The sequence below is a fragment of the Pongo pygmaeus genome, chromosome 3, assembly GCF_028885625.2.
Source record: "Pongo pygmaeus isolate AG05252 chromosome 3, NHGRI_mPonPyg2-v2.0_pri, whole genome shotgun sequence".
NCBI classification, from domain to species: domain Eukaryota; kingdom Metazoa; phylum Chordata; class Mammalia; order Primates; family Hominidae; genus Pongo; species Pongo pygmaeus.
Window position 1 is genome coordinate 119,139,318 of NC_072376.2, and position 27,612 is coordinate 119,166,929.

The 27,612-nt window shown below is 36.3% G+C and overlaps 1 long non-coding RNA gene across 1 annotated transcript; it reads left to right on the plus strand.

Moving 5' to 3' along the window:
* Nucleotides 1-6,631: 6,631 nt before the first annotated feature.
* LOC129034651 (uncharacterized) lies at nt 6,632-26,511 on the plus strand. The gene is made up of 4 exons (XR_008501963.1): nt 6,632-6,762; nt 7,621-7,710; nt 22,066-22,142; nt 26,289-26,511. It is a non-coding gene; the product is annotated as an uncharacterized LOC129034651 (long non-coding RNA).
* Nucleotides 26,512-27,612: the final 1,101 nt, after the last annotated feature.

The following is a 27,612-nucleotide window of genomic DNA, read 5'->3' on the forward strand; positions in this document are numbered from 1 at the left end:
GGGTTCACTTCAGAAGGAAAAGACCTATCTATCAAATTTTATAGGCCTGGAAATATATGTTTCTATAAAAATTGTATTTATAGACTTGTAGCCTGAGATCAAAAGATAAACTTGAAAGTAATGTATCCTTGCCATTTAATCAGATTGCTTTTAAAGCACCCAAATGATAGAAATTGAAAAGATTGTGCATCTTATGTGTGTCAACCATCTTACTGACCAATAATTCTACTTAACTTAAACTCTTTGTTGTAATTTAGAACAATTCACTTGTGGAGAAAGATTTTGCTTGCTTAGCTCTAGAATTTATTAAAAAAAATCTTTGTTGAATATCCCTAAATCTGTTCTTTAGGTTCTTGGTCTTTAACTTGTTCCTAACACTTGAAATTTAATTAAATATGGTTCCCAAAGAAGTAAAATATCATGTTTTTGCATAATTCTAAAACTGTAGACCTTACTCAATATTAAAGTAGTTCAAAAAGTACTGAATGTCATAAAAGCATTGCTTTGTAGATGAGGTTGGGAACATGTTTAAAAATCACAATTTAAAACTATTATATTAGTCAATCCACTGTTTACAACTATACTGTTCCATCTTTTTGCTATTGCCATTTTCTCAAATCTTCTCCATCTGGCAAGCATCTTTCTTTCCCAGTTACTCGTTCTCTGAATTGTTCTTGGTGTACAGCAGTGGTTCTCAAATTTTATAGCAAGTTTCAGAATCACCTGGAGGCCTTTATAAAATATCAGTTGCTTGGCTCCATCTCTGGAGTTTCTAATTCAATAGGTCTGGAGGAGCCCCAAGAATTTACATTTTGAGTCAGTTTCCTGATGATGGTGGTGGTGATGTTTATGCTGCAGGTCTAGTGCTTACCCTTTGAGACCACCTATTCTCCGTGATTCTGGCTATTTCCAGTTCTTCAGTTTGCCTTGTACATTGAAAAGACAGAAATTTTGTATAACAATCCTTTTCTCTCAGTTTCCACTGTCCAAGCTAATTAAGTTTTCAATCATCTGATGTTTGCCTACAGGCAAGATCATGACCTAGTAGAGCTTTAATTGTTACTCACAGAGGAATAAAATTCTCCCATAGGCCATTTATAATATAAACTATAATATCATTCCTCCTCCCAAGGCTTGTGCCCTGCCTTTGGAGACCAAGAAAGACATGGATGAACAGCTCATTGTTATTTGAAGAATAGTTTCTAAACAAAATAAAATGAGATAGCCAGTAATATATGGGATTTTTGTACCCTGCATGACTTTTACCTCAGTACATTCAGAGATTTGTGAAGAATTACTTCTCGTTTAGTCTATGACCTGACAAGATGTTATGCAGACAGACAGCTGTTGGAATCATTGAAGTGAATCTTTTTGTTGTCCACACTCATAATAATTTAGCCTCTTTGAAAATAAAGTGATAGTTTCAAGCCATTAGGCTACCCATTGAAGCAATACTAAAAGGCAAATCAGGCTTGGACTGGCATTGGTGGAGCTGGAGTTAGTCTTAATGTAATACCTAAAAACCTACATATGTTTTCTTTGGTTGTAGCAAGCCATTGATTTTTGTATTAAAAAGACTCTAGGATTCTGAATTTACATGGTTTCTTTTAATTTTACAAAACAGAGTTTATATAAAGAGTATTTTATTTGATTCTATTAACTGAGCATCAATTGTATGACAGATAATAAAGTCAATGCTTAAAGGACATGTGGCTCCTGCCCTCTGAGAACTTACATAAAATATAGACACGGAAGGGTGACATTAGATATTTTTCTACATAATTGGAGCTACCTAGGGAAAGTGTATTTCATCACACTCTACAGAAGGTTTTTTGGCTGAGGCACTTTCATAAGGGATTAACATTCAGATGCATTCTCGTTCCCCCACCAGCTGTGTGTTTCTTCTTGCAAGTACTCCCAAATAATTCAATTTTTCATATGATAAAATAACTTCACTGCAGTACAGAATCATTTCTTTGTCCCAAGGATGGATTTTTCTATGAAACACCTAGTCACAAAAGTTTAATATCTGTGTTTTTCTGTTGATGTTCAGAGCCCTGTGAAAGAGGCAAATAGAGACTGTAATGCAGGACAGGCAGTAGTCTTGATAAAAAAGAATAAATAAAAGCACACACAAAACAATTCCTTTTTCCAGCCTTTACATTTGCTAAATTGTCAGCTCTGTTCTCCATATACTAGTCTTTAGCTCATTAATCTTCAAACACATTAATTACCACTGCTTTGACTGACTCCTTGGGATATTTACACACTGTAAACAGTTCTGGTATTCTTTGCAAATCCACACTGTGAAGGACCCCTTGGGGTCAAGTGCATTGCTTTTCCTTACCAAAGAATTTATTCTTTTGAAAAACATGAACATGACCATTTCGCTTATATTATTCTCTTGTGTATGACAAAAATAAAGATACATACCTCTTGGGGAAAATAAATTGAAGTATCTTCCCTCCATTCAGCATTCTATAATAGGCAAGATATGGGCCTCTTTTTTATACCATCAAGAGAGACTTATCATCTCGCAGGAAGAAAAACCCTTTGGATTTAGTTATTCCTCTAATTAATATTGCATCTGCAAGGCACATGTCTACATTTTGCCACCATCGCAAGCACTTCAGTCCTCAACATTGAAAACAACTCTACCACCTCTGGCTACACTGAGGAGGCTTCTTCCATGTCAAGGCATCTAAAGCTCACCTTGTATACTTACGGGCAAGCAGCCTGAAAGTAGAAGTGCAGGGGATGCTAACATGGTCCGTATTTGTTAACAGAAACCTCCTTCTGGTGAATGAGGGAAGCCTAATCCCATGGAAGTATGGTTTCAATTTTTCATTGAAATTACAATCAAACAAATTGCCAGCACACATTTTTCTCTGTCAGATGTTTCCCTTATGATAGATTTGGAGTACCTTGGGCCAGCTTATAAACCTTGTCCTCTGCCAGTGTTGCTACAGACTCTTCTCTTTGTTTTCAAATAAATTTCACTTTTTTCTCCAACTGGTGGATACATTGGATACACAGTAGTACCTGACAGGAAAATGTCTCTTCAACATGCACTTTTTGCAGGACTCTGATGGAAAGGATGACACATTACTGGCTCTTCTTTAGCTCTCTGTCGGGAACTCAGTATGACAAAAATCACAAAAACCAACAGCCTGCAATTTCCTGATTTTGTCGCACATATTAAAATTGTATTTATCAAGGTTGACTCTTGGCTGCTGGTTGAACTAGCTCTCCTGGAAGGAACGGCTTTTAGAGCATTGCTTTGGGACCAAGGGATCCTAAGAACACTGTTGGACAAAGTAGTCTTGGGAATGATTGCACTGTTTTCAGACTCATGAAACTACAAGTTTCTCAGGAGAACTTAGCCCAAGTTGAAAATCATTCACCTCCTTTTCTTTCAGCAAGCACTGTCCGAGGGAACAAGCAAAGGATAATAGAGACCAGTTGTTTTGATCTCTGGTCCCACTACTATATCCCTAATGGGTGAGAATCTACATCAAAGAAACTATAATGACCCTGAGAATTGACCATATTTTTGTTTTCAGCCCATCTCCAAGCAAAGGTGTGATGGAATTGATTTGGTGTAAAGCTCTGGCCAAGTGAATGTGTTGGCAACTGCCAAATGTTACCATCTGGACCAAATCGTTTCTTTCTATATCTTTGCAGGTGTTATTTTCCAAGGTGACTGCTTCTACTTTAATTAGAGAGGAGTTGGGTTCTAAAAACAGAAATAGTTTAACGACCATTAAATTTTTATTTTACTACAGGAGAATCATTCTATTTAAGTACTTAATACTGCATAAAAAAGACCCATAAGAAGAGAAAGAAGTGAGATATAAGGTAATATACTTTTGTGAAGGAAGCACTAGAAAGGGAGTAACAAGGCCTGGACTCAGTCTGGGCTTTGCTCCTGAAATAACGTGTGACTGAAGAAAGACATTCTTCAATGTCATATTCCTTCTCCTATATAAATTATGTCTTATCAGCATAATATCGCCATTGAAATTCAGGCATGGAAGGGACCTTGGGGTATTAGTATCTCTACCTATTTTGGTAGTATTTTGGGAATCAATGAATATTAAAACTATTTTTGTATTTATTTGACCTCGACTATTACTACATACCCACTATGTAGGAAGCATTGGGAGATAGAAAACTACAAAGATAAAAAATATATACCTTTTCCTCTTCGGCCCATCATCTTATACGGAGATGCTTTCTTTCATGCAGGTATTCAAGAGGCATTTATTTACATACTGTGGTAGATGTTGGGAGTACAGAATGAAAAGACAGTTTTTACCAGACATCAAGGACCTTTTTTATTTATTGGAGAAATAGATGAATAAATAGTTTACAACTGTGATAAATACTTGGTGAACTATGGTGAGAGTGGTACCAGGGGAGGTTTCTAAGATGAAAAGGTAATTGGTTTGTTTTATATACAAATAATGCAAGGGGTGAATGAAAGTGTACTATGTGTGGTCTGAAGCTTAGGAGAGAAGGACAGATGCCACATGGCATTCAGGGAGAAATGTTTCTCAAGGACCTGAAGCACCATATTACATAGGTTATAAATGGAAGAGTTTTGTTAGTATTCATTGATTTTTAAATTTCTCTTGGATATCCATGGAGAAGAGCTGTCAAAGTCTTGCTCAAAGCCACCCTTCTTAGTTTTATGTCAAGTCTCTAAAATAGTACACAGAAAGAACATCACTACCAGTGCCACCACCACAAAAAGCAACCACAAATGCCATAACTGCCTTTACTATTACCACCACTGTCACACTGCCACTATCATAATTGCCACCATAATAACCACCATCACCACCACTACCACCAATGTTACCACAATCACCACCATCACCATTACCATCACCGCCCCAAAGAACCACTAATATGTTGCCACCATTACCACCACTGTCACCACTCCACCACTACCATCATTTTTACATAACCCCTTCATTACTATTGCCACTACCACCACCATCACCACAGTCATTGGTACTACCACATTGCCATTACAGTCAGCAACAACCACTAACACTGCTGCCACTACTAACCAACATCACTGTCACTACTGTGACCTCAGTCACCATTATCATCACCACCACTGACACCATTACCAGCACTACCACCAACAGTCTCATTCTCATTCCTGAAATATGTTCCTAAACCACCTCAAGCATTTTAATAGTCATATTGGTCCCAGGTCAGAGTTCTCACATGTGTAAAATGAGTGATATTGGTAGCTATTGTTAATGTCAACTAAAGCGGCACTTTAATAAAAGCCCCTTTCCAAATGTTTAAGGAGAATTCTCCAGGTTCACAAAGAAAAATTAAATTTTAAATAGTTTCTTCTCCAATGGAACAAACAATAATAACACATACTGATACCATTATTTAAAATATATTGCCACTTGTGTCCTCAATATGTAAAGAGTTATTTGAAATTTCTTCCTGGGAGGAATAGAGAAGTTAAGATGGCATGATATGCAACTATGATGATGATCTTGTATGACTCCAGTTCTTAGTTTTACCCTACGTAGCTTATTCTTTCTAAAGAGTTTGCAGTTGAGGCTGAAAATACGAATAAGGCTACTTATAAGAATGTCAGAGTTCTGTGGTTAAAAGTATCTCATCTTTTCTGTTAGTTTTTATATATTTGAAAGTTATGAAAGCAGCTAGAGTCAGATAGAAGTGTACCTAGGACAGAGTTGATAGCGGAGCCAAAGAATAAAAAAAACAAAAATGAACAGTGCTAGTGTTTTCCAAAACTTCTTCGTGTGGTTGAATCCCAGGCAATTGTGTTTTAAATTACATTTAGAGCAATTTTCCCAGGAGAAGAAGAATAATAGAATTTGTATGCAATATAAAGATTATGATCACAGGCATCTATGGAGGAAAAGCTGTTGAATGATCAATTCTTTCCAACTTTTAAAAAAAAGATTAAACTGCAGTTTCTTCAGTTGTTTTGTCATCTCTTAGCACTCTTTCATGTCATTCAACAAACATCTCTTTTTTTTTTTTTTTTTTGAGATGGAGTCTCACTCTGTCGCCCAGGCTGTAGTGCAGTGGTGCAATCTTGGCTCCCTGCAACCTCCGCCTCCCAGATTCAAGCAATTCTCCTGCCTCAGCTTCCTGAGTAGCTGGGATTACAGGCGTGTCCCAACATGCCCGGCTAATTTTTGTATTTTTAGTAGAGACAGGGTTTCACCATGTACTTCAGGTTTGTCTTGAACTCCTGACCTCGTGATCTGCCCGCCTCGGCCTCCCAAAATGCTGGGATTACAGGCATGAGCCACCCTGCCTGGCCCAACAAATCTCTCTTAAAAGACCACTGTATCACATGACTGAGTGACTGTATTATATAAATAGCTCTTGAGGACACCACTCCTCAGTATCACCTTGGAGCTTGCCATCTGTTGAAAACCGCAGTAAGCAGGTAGTAACATCACAGAAGAATCATGCTGCAATATACAGATACATCCGGTCCAATGAACATCTGAGACAGATAGCTGAACCACACTTGTGGTGATGAAGGGTTTGGTCAGAAAAGGAGGCTGGGGTAAAACAGCATCTATTCTGTCACTTGAAGAATGGGAAGGATTTTACTAGAACAAGAAAGGGTGGGAAAATAAGAAAGGAAAATAGAACATTTTGGGGAAAGGGAATAGTGTGTGCAAAGATGAAGAAGTATAAAAGAAAATGTAGCTTATTCCAGAAACTGCTAAAAGGATCAATATGGTGAGAATATCACAGTAGATAAATATTAGTTTCCAAAGGTATATGAAAAAACAGCTGAGGAATGTGAAACATAGAGAAAATTCTATTTGTTAGCAGTTCTCCCCCTACTCCTCTGACCTGAAAAAAAATTCAATACTTTCTGAAGCATTTGGATCCACTTAGCTAGTGGAATACCAGCATTTCATGGGAATATATGTAACTAGAACAACTAGTTAGGAGCCAACACTGCCATATCTGGTTTTGGAACAAAGTTTAACATGGAATTACGCCTATGACTACACCAGGGTTTGGACTGAAGGTGTTCCAAGAGTTGCAGTAAAAATGGTGGAATGATAGTGTGGTTGTAAACATATTTTAGAGGATTTGTGCATGTGTGTTCCCTGTTATGTGCCTTCTACTCTCTTGGGATTCAGGTCTGCTATGCACATGCAAAATAAAAGACAGATATTTATAATGTGTTTTTAGGATGTATTAGAGGTTAATGACAGAGTCCTGGTCTTGTACATGTTTTATTCTTTCTGTAGCTCCGGAAGCATTGAAGGAGAGAAAGTATTACTGGTAGAAAACAAATATAGAACTTCATGTTAGAGAAGTAGGACCCTAACTAATGAGCTCTGACAATCTGATTTTTAATAGCGTATTTGTAGATATTTGACACCAAGTAGCTATGCTTCCACTTATCCTAAAGAGAACTATCACTTCTCTGACAGAATGATAGTGTGGAATTCTTTGTAAAAAATAAATAATTTGATATACAGTTGTTTTTCAAGATTATTTCAAAACACTTCCTTTTCTTAAAAATGAGTAGTAAATATTTTCTTATTTAGTTAAAATCCTGTTTCTCTTTATTTTTTAAAGTTGTTGTGTCATGAGAGAGCCACAATTCTTCAAACATATTTAACTGCTGGAGGGAATGGCTCAGAATCCCAAGTATCAGCCTCAGCACACGTAAGTTCCCTGGAACAAAACTTCAAATCCCCAAAGTTTTCTTTTCAAGTTGCCAAAGTAAGGTCAAGAAATCCACCAAATTTCTCTAGGGCTGTTTCTCTCGCTCTCTCTCTCTCTCTATCCCCCTACTCCCCAGGTTTATCATTATCATGTGTTAATATTAAGGTACAAACTGAAGCAGACTATTTTTGAGGCCAGTATTGGCAATATATCCAGTACACTCAAGAGCCTGAAAAGTTAATAAACTTTTGCTGTAATACAAGAAGGCAAAGGACAGTAATTTTGGGCTCGAAAGAGAGTTGTTACTGATTATATTAAAGCTTTTACTTTTGTGCTCTAAAACAAAATGAATAAAATGCAAATTCAAATTGGATAGGCTTTTAAAATACAGTTTGGAAACATGACAGTCACTTTGAATAGCCAGTTGGTTTTTCCTCTTGACATGTAAACTAAAATATTCTGTCAGTTATTTTTAAAACAGTGGTAATAAAAAAATTAGTATTGACTATATGGCACTATTTCAGCCAATTAATGTCAAGATAAAACAAAAATGGCACATAATATATTCATCCCTGTTTCAGCTGTTGACAGTTTATTTCTGTTAGTCATTTTTTTATTAGGAAATTTAGTTCCCGGTACATGAGTCTTAGTAAAATTTAATAAAATATAATATTCATCTATTGTGCTAAGCACTGTGCTATATGCTTTATGTGTACTATAGCACTTTTCATAATAATATTATTGATATTATCAAATATATTTTATTGATGAAGAAATAGAGGTCCAACTAAGGTGAATAAATTTCCTTGGGGTCAACAGCTAATTAGTGGTAGATTTGCAATTTATAGATTTGAGATTTGGGGTAGGTTTTAGGTTTATAATCATATTTCTCTGATACCATTGGCCTTGATATATTCATTATGTTATGTATCAAGCAAAAATTCTGGTACCTTTTCTAAAGTTTAACAAAAGAAAAAAGTGATTTTACACATTTTTAATAGGGAGTTAAATAAAAAACTCCAAATTGAATCTTTTTTATAATTCCATTTTATTATCAGATTGTGAAATTTAAAAAGTCCTCACCTAAGATCTGGCTGGTAAGAGTCTAATAGCATGTCATTTAAAGAAATAATTCTATAGGATTAAGAAAAAACACTAGCCATTAATTCTAACCTGATTCAGAGGCAGAATGTAAGCCCTGAGCCCTGAAGGAATAACTTTTCTGTTTATAGAATTTGATCATAAGAAATTTTAAACTCATATTCAACTTTTGTAAAAAATGAGACAATTTTTTTCTGTTGTTTTTTCTAACTGAAACCACACTTTTTAATTTTTTAAGAACAGGAAATTTGGAAAGTGATTAATTCATAATATGGTCTAATCATTTTACAGAATGTGGAAGGAAAATGTAGGCAAAGGAGAAGGTACAACATTACAATTTTTGTCACAGGATGGGGCAGGGAAGGGTGAGAAGAGTCCAGTTTGTTCATCCAGCTGTGTCCAGCCATATATTTGCTCTATGAAATGCATCTCGGAAAATTAGCCTTGAGATCCTCTAAAACTTACCTTACTTGTCATAGAAGATAGAGTATGTAAGAGTAGTTGTTATATCTAGAGGTAGATGTGGAAAATCCTTTATAGAGGAAATTCTACTTATTTTTGATACTTTGATTCTAATTTGCCTCAATTCATATACTTATTCATTCAACAATCATGTTGTGAACTGGTAATACAAACATGAGCAATAAAGACTCTTCTTCCTGTAAGAGTTCACAGTCCAGTAGGAGATTATTTATTTATCTGTTTATCTATCTCTGTCTGTCTGTATTTTTATTGAAAAACAAAGTTACCATCTCCATAAGTTCAGAGAGTAAAGAGGAAGGATTGTCTACCTAGCTCTTTCTGGAGAAAGGTGGAGGCCAGGGAAGGTTGCAAATAGTTAATTCTCGTATATGGTGCTGGCTAAGGGTCCAACCTCATTCTTTTGCATGTGGATATCCAGTATTCCCAACACCATTTGTCAAAGAGACTGTCCTTTCCCAATTGAGTAGTCTTGGCACCCTTGTTTAAAATCATTTGACCATACACAAGAAAAGACTTATTTCTAGGCTCTCTATTTTGTTATATTGGGTTTGTGTATCTGTCTTATGCAAACACTATGCTGTTTTGATTACTGTAGCTTTGTAATGTGCTTTGAAATCAGAAGTGTGAGTACTCCAACTTTGTTCTTCTTGTCTAAAATTATCTTGGCTATTTGGTATTCCTTGAGATTCTAAGTGAATTTTAGAATAGATTTTTTTTATATTTCTGCAAAAAAATGCCATTGGGATTTGATAAGAATTACATTCAATCTGTAGATTGCTTTGGGTAGTAAGGACATTTTAACAGTATCAGTTCTTTCAATCTATCAGTATCAGATATATTCCATTTATCTGTCTTCTTTAATTTCTTTAAGCAAGGTTTTCTGGTTTTCAGTGTATATCTTTCACCTTCTTGGTTAAATTTATTCCTAAGTATTTTATTATTATTATTGAGACAGGGTCTCACTCTGTCACCCAGGCTGGAGTGCAGTGGCATGATCTCAGCTCACTGCAACCTCAGCCTCCTAGGTTCAAGCAATTCTCCTGCCTCAGCCTCCCGAGTAGCTGGGATTACAGTCATGTGCCACCACACCCAGCTAATTTTTTGTATTTTTAGTACAGACAGGATTTCACCACGTTGGCCAGGCTTGTCTGGAACTCCTGACCTCAGGTGATCGATCAGCCTCGGCCTCCCAAAGTACTGGGATTACAGGTGTGAGCTACCGTGCCCAGCCAGTATTTTATTCTTTTTAATGCTATTATATAGGGAATTGTTTTCTTAATTTCATTTTTAGATTGTTCATTGCTAGTGCATGGACACACAACTGATTTTTTCAGTTGATTTTGTATCCTGCTGCTTTGCTGCCTTTGATCATTATCGCTAACGTTATTTATTTGTATTTTGTGCATGGAATATTTAGGGTTTTTTACATAGGGATTACCCCGGTCTTAAAACAGAAAGTGCTGCACCCCAGGAAATCCCTTAGTCTTAGCCAAACTGAGATGGTTGGTCAGTCTAGGTGTTGCTGATTTGGTGGTAGAGTAACAGTGACTATTAGTAACAAGATAGTGCTTTTTATGAATTGAAATTTTGATTAAGAAATTTGTAGATTGGCTGGACACAGTTGCTCACACCTGTAATTGCAGAACTTTGGGAGGCCGAGGCGGGTGGATCACCTGAGGTCAGGAGTTCAAGACCAGTCTAGCCAACATGGTGAAACCCTGTCTCTACTAAAAATACGAAAAAAAAAAAAATTAGCCAGGCACGGTGGTGCATACCTGTAATCCCAGCTACTTGGGAGGCTGAGACAGGAGAATTGCTTGAACCTGGGAGGCGGAGGTTGCAGTGAGCTGAGATTGCACCATTGCACTCCAGCCCAGGCAACAAGAATGAAACTCCATTAAAAAAAAAAAAAAGCTAAAAGAAATTTGTAGATTTACATACAATTGTAAGAAATAAAACTTAGTAAGTCCATGTACCCTTTACCCAGTGGTAACATCTTGCAAAATTATGACACAATATCACAACTGGGATATTGTTGATATGGATACAATCCACTGATCTTATTTAAATTTGACCAGTTTTACTTGTATTCATTTGTGTGTGTGTGGGTGCATTTAATTTTATATAATTTTATCACACGTGTATGTTCATGTATCCCTCACCACTATCAAGATACAGAACCATTCCGCCATTACTAGGATCCCTCCTGTTGGCTGTTCTTTAATAACTATACCTGCTTTGCTCTCATCCTTTCCTGACCCCTTTCTTCTCTCACCCCTACCCAATTCCGTCCGTAAACCCTAGCAACCATTAATATACTCTCTTTTTCTAAAATTTTATCATTTAAAAAAATATATATCCATATATAGATGTATATGCATAAATACATGTATGTGTATTTGAAATTATACAGTATATAATCTTTTGGGCTTATTTTTTATTGCTCAGCATAAACTCTCAAGATTCATCTAAGTTGTTGCAAGTATCACTAGTTCATTCTTTTCTATCACTGAGTAATATTACGTGGTATCGATGTACCACAGTTTGTTGACCATTCACTTGTAAAATAATATCAGAGTTTTTTCTACCTCTTTTTTTTTTTTTTTTTGAGACGGAGTCTCACTCTTTCACCCATGCTGGAGTGCAGTGGCACAATCTCGGCTCATTGCAACCTCCACTTCCTGGGTTCAACTGATTCTCCTGCCTCAGCCTCACGAGTAGCTGGGACTACCGAGTAGCTGGGACTACCAAGTAGCTGGGACTACAGGTGCATGCCACCATGCCTGGCTAATTTTTTATTTTTATTTTTAGTAGAGACGGGGTTTCACCATGTTAGCCAGGAAGGTTTCAATCTCCTGACCTTGTTATCTGCCCGCGTTGGCCTCCCAAAGTGCTGGGCTTACAGGCATGAGCCACTGTGCCCGGCATCTACTTTTTAACTATTAAAAATAAAACTGCAATGAACATTCATGTGTAGGTTTTCTGTGTGAATATAAATTTTCATTTATCTGTAATAAATGCCCAAGAGTGAAATTTCTAGTTTATATAGTAAGTACACATTTTATTTCATAAGAAATTGCTTAACCTTTTAAGAGTAACTGCACCATTTTACTTTCCCATTCATACATATGAACAATGTATGAGTGATCCAGTTTCTCCACATCCTTGCCAGTGTTTAGTCTTGTCAGTAATTTTTATTTTAGCTATTCTCATAGGTGTGTAGTGGTATTTCATTGTAGTTTTAATTTGGATTTTCCTAATGGCTAATCATGCTGCACATTTTTTCATATACTTATTTATCATCTATATATCCTCTGGTGAAATGCCAGTTTATGTCTCTTGCGCATTTTCTAGTTGGATTGTTAATTTTTTTTCTTTTACAATTGAGTGTTCATAATTCTTTGTATATTCTGGATACTATTCTTTTGTCAGACATGTGGTTTGCAAATATTTTCTCCCAGTCTGTAGCTTGTCTTTTCATCCTATTTTTATGGTCTTTTACACGACTGACATTTTTAATTTTGATGAGAACTCATTAACAAGTTTTCCTCTTTGGAGTGTCCTTTTGGTGTAAAGTCTAAAAACTTCTTGCTTAACCCTGGGTCCTGAAGATTTTTTCATGCTTTTTTTTGACAAGTTTTATAATTTAACATTTTAAATATAAGAGCATTATATACTTTCAATTAATTTTTTATAGGTGTGAGGTTTAGGTTAGGTTCATTTTTCTGCCTATCAATTGCTCCAGCACCATTTGTTGAAAAGACTGTTTTTTCCCCTTTGAATTATTTTTGCACCATTGTAAAAAAAAATTTGTGTGGATCTGAGTTCTCTGTTCTGTTCTGTTGATCTACATGTTTATCCAACCGTCAATACTGCACTGTCATTCTTAGCTGTAGCTATATGGAAAGCCTAAATGTCAGAGTATTCCCTCCCACTTTTTTTTTTTGTCATGATTGAGAACAAGCTTGGCTGTGTGTGCCAAAACCTTGCTGGGACTTTGATAGGAATTACATTAAGCCTATAGATCAGTTTGGGGAAGAATTGACATCTTTATTATGTGAGCCTTCAAATCCATGAATATGGTGTATCTCTTCATTTATTTAGTACTTTTTTGATTTTTTACATTAGTGTTTTGTAATTTTCAGCATATAATTTTTATACAGGTTTGTTCAGTGTATACTTTAGTATTTCATTTCTTTGGAATGATTAGAAATAGTATTCTGTTTTAAATTTTGATTTTCTTCTTTTCAATGTTAATTCATTAACAGAAATATACACTTTGTGTGTGTGTGTTGATATTGTATTCGGCAACCTTGCTAAATGAATTTTTTTTTCTGTAAAGCTTTTGGGGTTTTCTTTTTTTTTTAAAAAAATTTGTTTTTTAAAAGTTAATATGTGCATTTCAGGAAACTGAAAAACACAAGAGGCAAAGAACAAAGTCCTCCATGATAACAAGTGGTCTACAGTTTGACATGTCCTTCTGTCCTGTGTGTATGTAGACAAAATATCCTATTTTATGGGATTGAGATCATACAGTATGTATCATGCTTTTTCACACATCATGAACATTTACCAGTTTGAAATCCCAAAGCTATATGAGTATTTCGATAGCCAAGAATACACTGCACCAACTCACCAACTATACCTATTTTAGAAAAAAAATGTAATCCTGCCTTCCTTGGGCCAAAATTTCATAGACGACAAAAATGACAACATGCCTGTAGATAAAAGCATTGGCAGAGTTCTGATTTAAATACCACATTCCCTTAATGCTCAATTTAAAGTGAGATGTAACCTGTAATCCAAGAACTTTGGGATGCTGAGGCAGGTGGCTCAACTTGAGGCCAGGAGTTTGAGACCAACCTGGCCAACATGGAGAAACCCTGTTTTGACAAAAAAAAAAAAAAATATGTATATGTATGTGTGTGTATATATATAATGAAACATACAGCAACAAAATACATTAAGTATAATGTTTCTTAGAGAATTCATTAGCAAATCTATACAATTAAAATATTAGCAAGAAGGTGTGTTGTCATTGAATTACTTAACCTATTCCCATAGCACAGCCAAAAGAATTGCACATACATCAATGGCTATTGTCAAAATGTAAATATATATACATCTGTATACATTTTTCCCTTTATATGTCCTTGTGCCCTTCTGCTGCCAACCTAGTGAGCAAGTCTTGATATACACTGCTCAGAAGTGGTTTAACAATTTCATGTCCAAGGTGCATCTTTTCTATCAATTATAACAAAAATATATTTATAAATTGCTAATTCACTAGCTCTACTTTTTAACCTACATTGTCACCTCAGGACATTTATAAAGCTTAGATGTTGCAAAATAATGAGCTTTGTCCACAATAAACACAGGTTTACTCAACACTACTTTGTATACTGTGGACAAACTGAAATCCTTATTTAAAACATTCAGTCTTTCCAGATGTTTAGAAGTGCACAAAATTGTTAAAAATAGAGGTAGTGAATAACACACTTTGCAGATATCCTTTTGATTCACATGAAATATTGTCTTTTAAAAATTAATCAAACCACTTCTCTGATCAGTACACATATTTGTGCTGGTTCAAGGAGGAAGGAGGAGTAGAAAGTGCAAAGAGTTTTGTACCAGTGTGTTTATGGCGAAGCACAAGTGACCATTGGCTCTTATGTCTGCATTTCCTTTTACAGTGCTGTGTATGTAGTGTATATAAGCAAACAAACAAGTCCTAATTTACAACATCTAGTCTTTCTAGATGTTACAGAGGTTGTCAGTGTGTGACAAAAGGACAGTCAGTAAAGTAATACATGGGAGTACACTTTGTGTTGAAATTCACAGGGAAGACGGTTACTGAAAATACAGAAGTGTAATTGTTAAAATCCCCTCTAAGTACTACAGATGTTTATACCTGTCCACTGGGTTGATAAAGTAGAAAGGGGAAGGGTTTTAGGCCATAATGTTTATTTTTAGAAAACACTTTCAAATTATAACCTGTGTTATATATATGCATCATTTATTCAATGCTACTGTGTATAGAGTGGAAGACTTATGTCCTATTTGAAACATCTAGTATTTCTAGGAAGTATGCAGGGAGAAGGGTTCTATGCGCATCATTTACACTAGTTCAGTTGGTCTAATCATTGCTCTATATGTGGATTTTTATTAATATTGTTGGGTATTAAAGGATAAACAAGTCCTAATGCTCAAAGTGTGTTAAAAGTAGAGTAGTAAAACAATCCCTTTATGAATGTCCTTTTGTTAGTTTTTAATGAGAACTGTCTTCTGGGAGTGACCTTTGTTAATCCACCTTTTGGAGCTAGGCATAGTCCTATACTTAGTCACTGGGATGGTGGAAGAGGGACAAGAGGAAGGGTAAAGGGAAGGGCTATTTGCTAGTATCTCTGTACCTAGAAGATAGTTTTAGATGATATCCATAGGTCTATATGAGCATTTTTAGTAGAGTTCTTGAGATTTTCTATGTGAACAGTTAAGTCATGTGCAAATTGAAACAGTTTTATCTTTTTCTTTTTAATATGCACATCTTTTATTCATTATCTTGCCTTACTGTGGTGGCTGGAATTTGCGGTATTACGTTGAATAAGAGTGGTGAAACAGAGATCCTTCCTATGTACCCGATTTTAGGGAAAAAACATTCTGTCTTTCACCATTAAGTATGACCTAGCATTTTTTAGATTCTCTTTATCAAGTTGAGGGAAAATCCCTTTATTCTTGACTTGACTGGCAGTTTTTATGATTAATGGGTGTTGGATTCTATCAAATGCCTTTTCTGCATATAATAAGGTTATATAATTATATGATCTTTTGAATTTACCTTGTTGTAACCAGGTTACAGTGATTAATTTTTGAATGTTGAACCAGTCTTGCATACCTGGAATAAATCCCATTTGGTGATAGTGTATAATCCCTTCCTTCCTTCCTTCTTTCCTTCCTTCCTTCCTTCCTTCTTCCTTCCTTCCTTCCTTCTTCCTTCCTTCCTTCCTTCCTTCCTTCCTTCCTTCCTTCCTTCCTTCCTCCCTCCCTCCCTCCTTCTCTTCTCTTTCTCTTTCTTTCTTTCTTTTTCTTTCTTTCTTTCTTTCTTTCTTTCTTTCTTTCTTTCTTTCTTTCTTTCTTTCTTTCTTTCTTTCTTTCTGCTTCCTTCCTTCCCTCCCTCCCTCTATCCCTCCCTTTCTTTTCTTTTCATTTCATTTCATTTCTTTCTCTTTTTCTTTTCTTTTCTTTTTCTTTTTTTCTCTTTTTCTTTTGGGACTAGCTCTGTCACCCAGACTGGAGTGCAGTGGTGTGATCATGGCTTATTGTCTCCTGGGCTCAAGCCATACTCCCACCTCGGCCTCCAGCATAGCTGGAACCACAGGCGTGCACCACCATGCCCGGCTAATTTTTTATTTTTATTTTTTTGTAGAGACAGGGTTTCACCATATTGTGCAGGCTGGTCTCGAACTACTGGGCTCAAGTGATCCACCTACCCCAGCCTCCCAAAGTGCTGGGATTATAGGTGTGAGCCATCGCAACCAGCCTAATTCTTCCTATACATTTTCAGATTTACTTTGCTGATAATTTGTTTTAATGTGTAAGTTCACAAGAGATATTGATCAATAACTTTTTTTTTTTTACCTTTTTTGGTCTGCTTTTTGTACATAGTAACACTATCCTTGTAAAATGAGTTGGGAAGTGTTCTCTCTTCTATCTTCCAGAAGAGACTGTGTAAAATTGGTGTTAATTTTTCTCTAAATGTTTGATAGAATCTCTAGTGAAACCATCTGGAATAAAAGTTACTTTCTTGGGAGCTTTTTAATTACAAATTCAATTTATTATCTAATGTTTATAAAACTAGTCAGATTATGTATTTCATATTGGCTAAGTTTTAGTAATTTGTGGTTTTCAATAAATTAGTTCATTTCTTCTAAGTAGTCAAATGTATGAGCATAAAGTCATTCTTGGTATTCCCATATTATTCATTTAATAGCTGCAAGATTTATAATAACGTCACTCATTTCATTTTTAATTTTGGTAATTTGAATCTTCTCTTTTTTATTTTGTCAGTCTTGCTACAGGTTTATCAATTTTTTGATCCTTTTTAAAGAACCAGCTCTTAGTTTTATTGATTACCTCTAGTTTTACCTATTTTCAATTGTATTTATTTCTGCTCTTATTTATAAAATTTCTTTACCACTATTTGTTTCAGCTTTACATTGCTCTTTCTTTTCTAGTTTTTTGAAGTGAAACTTAGATTATTAAATTGTGACCTTTGTTTGTTTTTAATGTACTTACTTAGTGCTATAAATAGCTCCCTGACTACTGGCTTAGCTGCATCTCACATACTTTGATATGATGTTTTTTCATTTTTATTCAATGATATGCATTAAAAAATTTCCTTTGACAATTTCTCTTTGACTGATGAATCATTTAGAGGTATGTTGTTTAATTTCTGCGTGTTTGGAGATTTTCCTGTTGACCTTCATTTTTTCATCTTTTGTGTGATTTCATTATGGTCAAAAGTTACATTCCATATTACTTAAATTCTTTTGAATTTGTTGTGGTTTGTTTTATGGCCCAGGAGATGTGGTCTGAGTCAAAGGTCCAAAAGAGCATAATGGATGCATTAGGAATGTGTTTGTGGGTGAGGTGTGTGTGTGAAGGTGGTGGGAGGTGGGGAGGTTAGTGTGTTTTAGAAAAGGGAATCAAGCTGTCAAAGATGATTCAGGGACAGACAGTTAAGTGAAAGTCACATACTCAAAATCACAGCTAGTAAGTAGTTGAGATCAAAAGGCAGGCTTTCTCACTCCACATGCATTGCTTTTTTCTCATTGCCTCTCCAAAGATATGAACAATAAGTAAACAGAGATATGAAGCATGATAAAAAAAATTAAAATATGTGGTAAAATTTAAAAGAAATTTAATTAAATTCAGCAAGGCTACTGTTTTGTCCAAACAACCCCATACCCTTCTTTGGTCATTAAAGTAGTGCTAGATACTATAAACAGAATAACCCGGAGATCTCAGTGACTTAATAAAATTATTTCTCTCTTTTTCATATAAAGTTCAATAAGAGATGGTGGTTATAGATGGTGGATTCTGCTCCACACAAAATTAGAGGGAGCAAACATTCAGGGACCCAGGCTGAGGGAGACTTGTTTAACTCATGTTTTCCAAGGCCTTTCTGGGTGTCATCTCCTATTGGTAAATTAAGGAAGAGAGTGTGTGATCATTTGGCCAACCCTACAAATTATATACATTATTTTATCCACATTTAATTGGTTAGAAATTAGTCAGATGATACACAAATGCAAAGGAAAATGGAAAATGTATCCTAGTTTTCTAAATATGCAAAAGGGGAAATGATTTAGTAAACAGTTTTTCAGTTTCTGCCACACATGATGTATCTATCAGGACCTCTTTACATAATTTACATATGTCACAGTCATTTATAAGCAATTATTGCCATATTTTTTGATTTTGTAGATTGGGCAGAAAATGTTGTCAGGTTCTGTATTAGTTCATTCTCCTGCTGCTATGAAGAAATACCTGAGACTGGGTAATTTATAGAAAAGAGGTTTAATTGACTCACAGTTCCACATGGCTGGGGAAGCCTCAGGAAGCTGAAAACCATGCTGGAAGGCGACTCTTCAGAGGACAGAGAATGGGTGACAGCAGGGGAAATGCCAGATGCTTATAAAACCATCAGATCTGTAAGAACTCACTCACTATCATGAGAACAGCATGGGGGAAATGGCCCCCATGATCCAATTACCTCCACCTGGTCCTGCCCTTGATACATGGGGATTATTACAATTCAAGGTGAGATTTGGGTGGGGACCCAGAGCCAAACCGTATCATTCCAGCCCTGGTCCCTCCCAAACCTCCTGTCTTCACATTCCAAGACACAATCATGCCCTTTCAACAGTCCCGCAAAGTCTTAAATCATTTCAATATTAACCCAAAAGTCCAAATTCAAAGTCTCATCTGAGACTAGGCAAGTCCCTTTCACTTAGGATCCTGTAAAATCGAAAGCAAGTTAGTTACTTCCTAGATACAATGGAGGTACAGGCATTGGGTAAATACACCTGTTCAAAATGGGAGAAATTGGCTAAAACAAAGGGGCTGCAGGCCCCATGCAAGTCTGAGATCTAGTAGGGCAGTCGTTAAGCCTTAAAGTTCCAAAATGATCTCTTTTGACTTCATGTCTCACATCCATATCACCCTGATGAAAGTGGTGGGCTCCCATGGCCTTGGGCAGCTCTGCTTTGCAGGGTATAGCCCCCCTCCCAGTTGCTTTCACAGGCTGGCATGAGTGCCTGTGGCTTTTCCAGGTGCACCATGCCAGCTGTCAGTGGATGTGCCATTCTGGGGTTTGGAGGATGGTGGCCCTCTTCTCACAACTCCACTAGGCAGTGCACCAGTGGGAACTCTGTGTGGGGGATCTGACCCCACATTTCCCTTCTGCCCTGTCCTAGCAGATGTTCTCCATGAGAGCTCCACCCCTGCAACAAACTTCTGCCTGGACCTCCAGGCATTTCCATACATCCTCTGAAATCTAGGTGGAGGTTCCCAAACCTCAGTTCTTTACTTCTGTGCACCTGCAGGCCAAACACCACATGGAAGCTGCCAAGGCTTGGGGCTTGCACCCTTTGAAACAATGGCCTGAGCTGTACCTTAGCCCCTTTTACCCAGGGCTGGAGCTGAAGCAGCTGGGATGCAGATCACCTTGTCCCAAGGCTGCACAGAGCAGGGGGACCGTGGGCCCACCCCAGGAAACAATTTTTCCCTAATAGGCCTCTAGGCCTGCAGTGGGAGGGGCTGCCATGAAGTTCTCTGACATGCCTTGGAGACATTTTCCCCTCTGTCTTGATGATTAACATTCAACTCCTTATTATTTATGCAAGGTTCTGCAACCGGCTTGCATTTCTCCCCAGAAAATGGGTTTTCTTTTCTATACCGTTGTCAGCCTGCAAATTTTCCAAACTTTTATGCTCTGCTTCCTCTTGAACACTTTGCTGCTTAGAAATTTGTTCTGCCAGATACCTTAAATAATCTCTCTCAAGTTCAATGTTTCACAAATCTCCAGGGCAGGGGCACAATTCTGCCAGTCTCTTTGTTAAAGCATAGCAAGAGTCACCTTTACTCCAGTTCCCAGGAAGTTCCTCATCTCCATCTGAGACCACCTAAGTCTGAACTTTATTGTCCATATTACTATCAGCATTTTGTTCACAGGCATTCAGCAAGTCTCTAGGAAGTTCCAAACTTTCCCACAACTTCCTGTCTTCTTCTGAGCCCTCCAAACTGTTCCAATCTCTGCCTGCTGCCCAGTTCCAAGGTCACTTCCACATTTTTGGGTATCTTTATAGCAGCACCCCACTCTCTGTGGTATCAATTTACTGTATTAGTTCATTCTCATGCTGCTACAAAGAAATACCTGAGACTGAGTGATTTATAAAGAAAAGAGGTTTAATTGACTCACAGTTCAACATGGCTGGGGAAGCCTCAGGGAACTGAAAATTATAGTGGAAGGCACCTCTTCACAGAGAGGAAGGAGAGAGGGTGAGTACAAGCAGGGGAAATGCTAGACACTTACAAAACCATCAGATCTTGTGAGAACTCACTCACTAACATGAAAACAGCATGGGGGAAACTGCCCCTATGATTCAATTACTGCCACCTGGTCTCTGCCTTGACACATGGGGATTATGGAGATTATGGGGATTACAATTCAAGGTGAGATTTGGGTGGAGACACAGAGCCAAACCATATCACACTCCTAATGGCTATGGATCAGACTATCTACTGTTACAAATAAAAGGTTCTTTTTTTAGTCATTGGCCATGCTGAAAACATTAAGTGATTTCCAACTCATAATTAATAGGGCAAGTTTTCATTCAGGGACACATGCAACAGCTTTCTTAGCTGTATGTTTACTTTTCTTCTGTGATAATATATCTAGATACAGCAAATGAGAAAGGATGCTGTAAGTCTTTTGCAATGAAAATGATTTGGAACTATTAAATAAGAACAATGTTTTCCAAAATGTTTCTTGTAGAACACTAGTCCTTGAATATACTCCAAAGGAAAAAATATAGTTATTTACCCATAAAAGTTCACCAAGGAATGATACTCAAATATCTCTCTTGAGTATTTACAATACATGGGAACATATTAAATATTCTAAATAATTCTGCTGTAAAGAATTTTGGTTTTAACCTCAGCTTTTCTAACACTTGTCATAGATTTCTGGGTTTTAATACCACATGCTATTGTGTTACATCTGTGAGAAATGAAATTCCACTTGACTGTCATTACAATTGAACTTCCTAGTTTTGAATGCCACTTTCTATACTGAAAAATTAGTAAGAAAGTATTTTTCATGTGAGTAATATTGTTTTGTAGGGCTTTAAGAATACATAGAATAAAATACATTTAGTCATGTTTTCCCTTTTTATTCTTATTCCCTACTGCAGTTATTAGCAAACTTAGCACCAATAGGGTGAACATTAATTTGTATAATTTTTCCTTCCTCTCCCTTAAAAATATATTGCATTATGTAAACTTCAGTTTATTTACTCCTTAGGCTACCAAATTCACTTCATAAGTTTTGGAAGTCCTGTTTTCCACTACCAATATTTCTATATTTTTTCATAGAAACATTTCCTCACTCTGGTGAGGAAGAATAATCTCAGAAGAACAATCTTAGGCCCTTTCTTTTACCTTCAGTTTCTCCATTTTGTTTTTATTTTTCTCTTCTGCATTTTGAACCAGAGACAAAATATAAGAAAGAATTTGAGGTTGATGTCAGAAGCATTTCCAACAGGGCTAAGGAAGTCTTTTTTTGGAAAGTGAGTGTGATTTATAATACCATGCAGGAGTAGTGAATATGCCATACGATGTCATTCCTTTGTTTTTGGTTTCTAACTTGAAGAAAAATTTGTGATTTTTTACATTGGCATAGAAAATAAAAATGGAGCTTTGACTAATATTTAAAAAATGATCCTGCTTACTTGATATGCTATCATCTTTTATTATGCTTTGCATATAAACAAAATTATTTTCTACCGTAGTTTTGCAATATAATATTGTAAAACTATATTTGCCAAACACAATATTTGGAGTAAATTAAAATTTATTATCTGTTTCATTAAATACTTTTACTGCTCTTGCCTTTTCTCCCTTCTCTCTTTTCTGGCATAACTACCAGTAACTGTAAAGATATGTGAGCTGATATTTACAAAATGGCAGGCACCTTTTCCTGAGGACTGTCAATCAGTACCATTTGTGCAGATGAACAATTGCCAACCTCCATACACTAGGTTATTTTAAAAATAATGCTTAATAAGAAACAATCTAGTTGATGGTGATGGAATATTCTTTATTCTGAATAAACTTTGGAAGTTTGGATTAAGACCACAAGATATCAAAACATTTGTGGGACCATATTGCGGTATTGGTTTGGCCCTCAAGAAATCAGAAGGTAACTCTGGTTTTCCAGGAACTATTCAACCTAAGAATCTTAGTGTACTTAGCTTTAATGAAGTAAGTTAAGTTATCTGAGGCTGTGCTTTCATTAGGTAGCTACTAGCCACAGGTGGCTATTGAAATTAAAATTCATTAAAAATAAACAAAATTAAGTAGTTTCTCATTCACACTAGCCACATTTCAAGTGCTCAATAGTCACATATTACTAGGGGCTACTGTGTTGAACAGTATAGATTGCCAGATATTTCCATCATTGTTGCAAGTTTTAATGAAAAGGGCTAATTTAGAAGGCATTATTATTTCCAGTTCATATATAAAGGACAAAAAGCTAGAATTGCACCCTTGATTATCAGTCACTTCAATTTATTTGGAACAGTCTTAATTACTCAGATATGAGATACTTTCCTGAACAGTTGTATAACCTACTGGAAAAAATATTGGATTGGGAGATAGGATAAGTGGAGTTTGTTCCAACCATAAACTCGTGTTTATGAGAAAATAATTTGAATTATTTAAGTTACTTTTACCTGTGGAAAAACCAAACTCTGAGACATGTGCAGAAAAGAGTTAACATAGCAAGCCTGACTACTATCCTTAGAAAGGGTACTTACAAAATTGGCCCTTGCCTGGCATCTGAAAACTTGGATTTCAAAAGAATTCCCACCATTTCCTCATGAGAGTGTCTCACTGTGCCAAAAATGCTCGTACAAGCAATATGGTTTGTGCTGAACTCCTCCTTCCCTACTGGGAGTCTGGAATTTGTGTATGTGCCAGGCAGAGGGTGCTTACATGACTAGCCCCAAACAAAAACTTTGGTGCTGAGTCTCTAACAAGCTTCCCTGGTAGATATTTCACACTTGTCACAACTTATTATGGGGGACTTAAGCATGTCCTGTGTGGTTCCAATGGGAGACGATTCTAGAATCTCATTCCTGGTTTCCCCCAGACTTCACCCCATGTGCCTTTTCTCTTTGCTGATTTTTCAGTGTATCTTTTTGTTGTAATAAATCATAGCCATGAATATGACTATATACTGAAGTCCATGAGTCTTTCTAGCAAATCACCAATCCCAGGGGTGGTCTCGACCTTCAACACACCTCATGATTGTGTTGAAAAGGTAATATGAAGTCTAAAGTTTAAGAATAAGTTTGAATTCCAAGCACAGTGCCATGCGCTTGTCAGTTATTATTAATAATTGTACTGAATCTGGCAAGGAAGAAAAATCAGACAAAATATTTATTAAAAAATACACAAAATAAGATTGTTTAAAATAAAACTGAAAAGCTATATACTCCTGAATAAATTATATCTAACATTTTAAGACATAATTGTGGTGTTATTTTATTTACATTAACTGGGGACACTGAATTGTAACAGTATATTAGGATTTGGGAAGATATGACTTAGAGAAAAATAGAGGACATCATGCCTTTCTTGGACTTTTAAGTATCTACAGAAACACTTCCAAAGCAGTCTGGAAATGTGAGCTCAAGAGGCTAAGATAAGAATTTCAGTGAAACAGAATAGCACTCATTCTTCCTTGGATCAAGTTTAAAGAAACTGCAAAGTCCTCTTCACACAAGTCTCTGGATATGAATCTGTCTTTCTGCAACAGGTTTAAGAGACTCAAGACCTCAGAGCTGACATATTTGGGTGTTTCTTGACAGAGACTGAGAAATATGGCCTTGGCTTCCAGTGGTGGGAGTGAAAGCAGAGCTCTCTCTCCTTTTGTTTTAAAAGTCAGATTTATAAAGTATCTTGTTGTAGTGAATGCTTTCCTGGCTCAAACATCATAATCTTTACCTAAACATGAGAATCTTTCTTTTTGCTGTGCAATTCAGTCATATCCAAATTCCAAATGTCAACTCACCCTCTTCTCTGATTTCCACCACCCATTTTTTACAACATGGCTCCAGGGAGGATATATCCTTGGTTTCCTGCAATGATGTCTGATGAAGGTACTTGTGCCTTTCTTCTTCCCTCTCCCACCCCATTCTTTCTTTCATACCTTTCTTTTTCCATTTACTAAGGTTCTTATTCAGATGACCAATTTCGAAGGTTTGGACCAAAACCTCCCCAGGTGCCAGAGCTTTTGGGGGCCTAAGTTTGGGTACAAATTGTTTCTAGGGGATACCCAAAGGTTGTCTTTATGACCACAGCGACTTTAAAAAATATATCAAAAGAGAAAAACAGAACAAATATCAGACTTTATGCAGTACAAAATAGCACGAGGAATAAGACTGCAGATATATGGAACCAGATTGCTTGAGTTTGAATTCTATCTTCTCTGCTTATTTCTGTTTCATCTTAGGCAATTTACTTAACCACCCTGTGCTTTGATTTACCCACCTATTAAATGCAATAGCAACAGTTAATCTATTAATACCATCCCCACCCTTTTTTTAATAAAGACAGTGTCTCACTCTGTCTCCCAGGCTGGAGGGAATCAATGGCACAATCATAGTTCACTGCAGCCTTGATTGCCTGGGTTCAAGTGATCCTCCCACCTTAGTCTTCCAAGTAGCTAGGACTACAGGCATTTGCCACCATGCCTGGCTATTTTTTAAGAATTTTTTTATAGATGGGGTCTCGCTATGTTGCCAAGGCTGGTCTAGACTCTTGGCCTCAAGTGATCCTCCCATCTTGGCCTCCCAAAATAATGGGACTACAAGCATGGTCCACCATGCCTGCCCATCACCTATCTTATTGAGATATTGTGAAGATTAAATGAGTTAACTTAAGTAAATTGCATAGAACACTTAGTAGGTGCTATATAAATATGGTGACCACCTAATTGATCACCCAACCTGGGATGCATTTGAAGATAAAAAGGGGCATTATTAATAATTATACCAGAACAAGTATAATGGTAAGTGCTCAGCATTATTATTTTTAAATTTTACTTGAAAGAAAACTTATTTTTAAGTAGCAAAATTCTCTACAAATGGAAAACTCTTTAATATAAACTTTCCTGCTAATAAAAGCACAGAATATAGGAGAAAAAAAATGAATGTACCCCTGTGTTATAGGACTTGGGAAAGATGAATTCAGTTGGGTCACAGGAGGACATGCACAGTGAGCTGTCAATCTTTGAGACTGGGGAGGGAATACTTATTGAGGACAAGAGCGCCTTTTTACATTCGTTCAAAGTGCAGAGGTGGTGGGGGCAGAAAACCTTATTTGAAGGTGAAGTTAAGTTAGATTCATTACGGGCCAGTCAGTTATTAAAAGCACTAATGACAGCAAAGCAAGCATAAAGCACCTCCAACAATTTGCCAAGCATTCTTGCCTTGCTGCCTTTCAGTAACGGTTTCTCTAAAATTATTTTAAAACTATTGAGACGTATATGACAACTAAGTGATCTCACTTTTCACTTGGTCAATATCGTTTCCTTCCAGAGTAGTTCAACCTCAGATGTTATTTATGTGTACTTTGTTCTGATTATCATTCAACAGTGACAGCAAATATTTTTCTCTTCTTTCTCTCTAATCCTCTTTTCTGGCTTACAGATCTTTTCTTGGCCCTTGACAGAAGAAGCAGAGTAACTTTTCTTAGGTGGCATAATTCTTCAAAATATGTTCATTTTGAAGAACAGGGGTGATGGATGGTAATACACAGGCAGGGATCAACAGTCCCAGAACTGAAGGAAGAGTTGACAAATGTATCAAAGATGCCTAATCAAAATGTGTCCACGTTCTGCTGAGTAAAGTCTGGTTGAGCAGAACTAACAAAATCTTCTATGTTTTCTTAGTGTTAATATTTTTTGTTTTGAATACGAGACGATATACAGAAGGAAACAAAACAAAACTGATGACAAACTAGGAGTTTGAGTTTTGCTAATGTTTGAAGATGAGTAATTGCCAAATGGGGAGTTTGAGTCCCAGAAAACAGTAGAGAAAAAATAGCTTTTTGAGATTTCAAAAACCAAATATTAAAGAAAATTAATTGAAAAACTCAAAATGTTAATGCTCACTTATTAACATTTCTTAAGTTAAAAATTTTGATGTTATTGGATAATCAAATGCATTTGTATCTATAAACCACAATTTGTCGTAGCACAAATTCAGCTCTACTCCAGGTCAAATCATGCCCCATTCTTAGCAAACAAAAACTACAGAAATTAGTAGTCTTATATAACACAGTTCACAACACTAATCATGTACCACAACTTGATGTTTTTAGTAACAGAGGATATGGCATATAATTTTTCACATGTGTTATAGGTATCTTTGTTTTTGATTCTCACAACAGCCCTATGAAGTAAGTGACATTGACTCTGAGGTACATGGAAGTGAATTTGCCTGAGTCTTAACAGCTAGTAAGTGAAGGAACCAAAGTTCAAATCCCAGCGCTCATGTCCATAACTCTTGTTCAATACTGACCTTGGCACCAATTACCAGAAAGAGATTTGATTCTGGACATGTATCTTAGAGGAATGTTAAATGCTTAGTGATTTAATACATGGCACAACAAAAGCATTTAAAGGCAGGATACCACAAAATCCTGCTTTTGTTGAATCGATTCACAGGTCTAACGTGGATTTAAAATAACTTGTGTGTGTTTATGAGTATTTATATATTATTTGTGTCAGCCAAAAAATGGAATGAAGTATTAAGTATCAGGACCAAAGCCAAGTAAATTGAAGATGTCAGAAATAACCAAAAGCTCAGGATGAATTACACCATTTCTTTAGGGCACTCTTGGGTATTTATCAAGGATGTTTCCAATCCAGCTCTTAAAGCAATGAACTCTAGGTAAGTCATCAAATAAATAAATAAATGTAGCACTATATAACCTTTATTCTGTATTGTCTAAGAAATGGTTTTCTTTCAG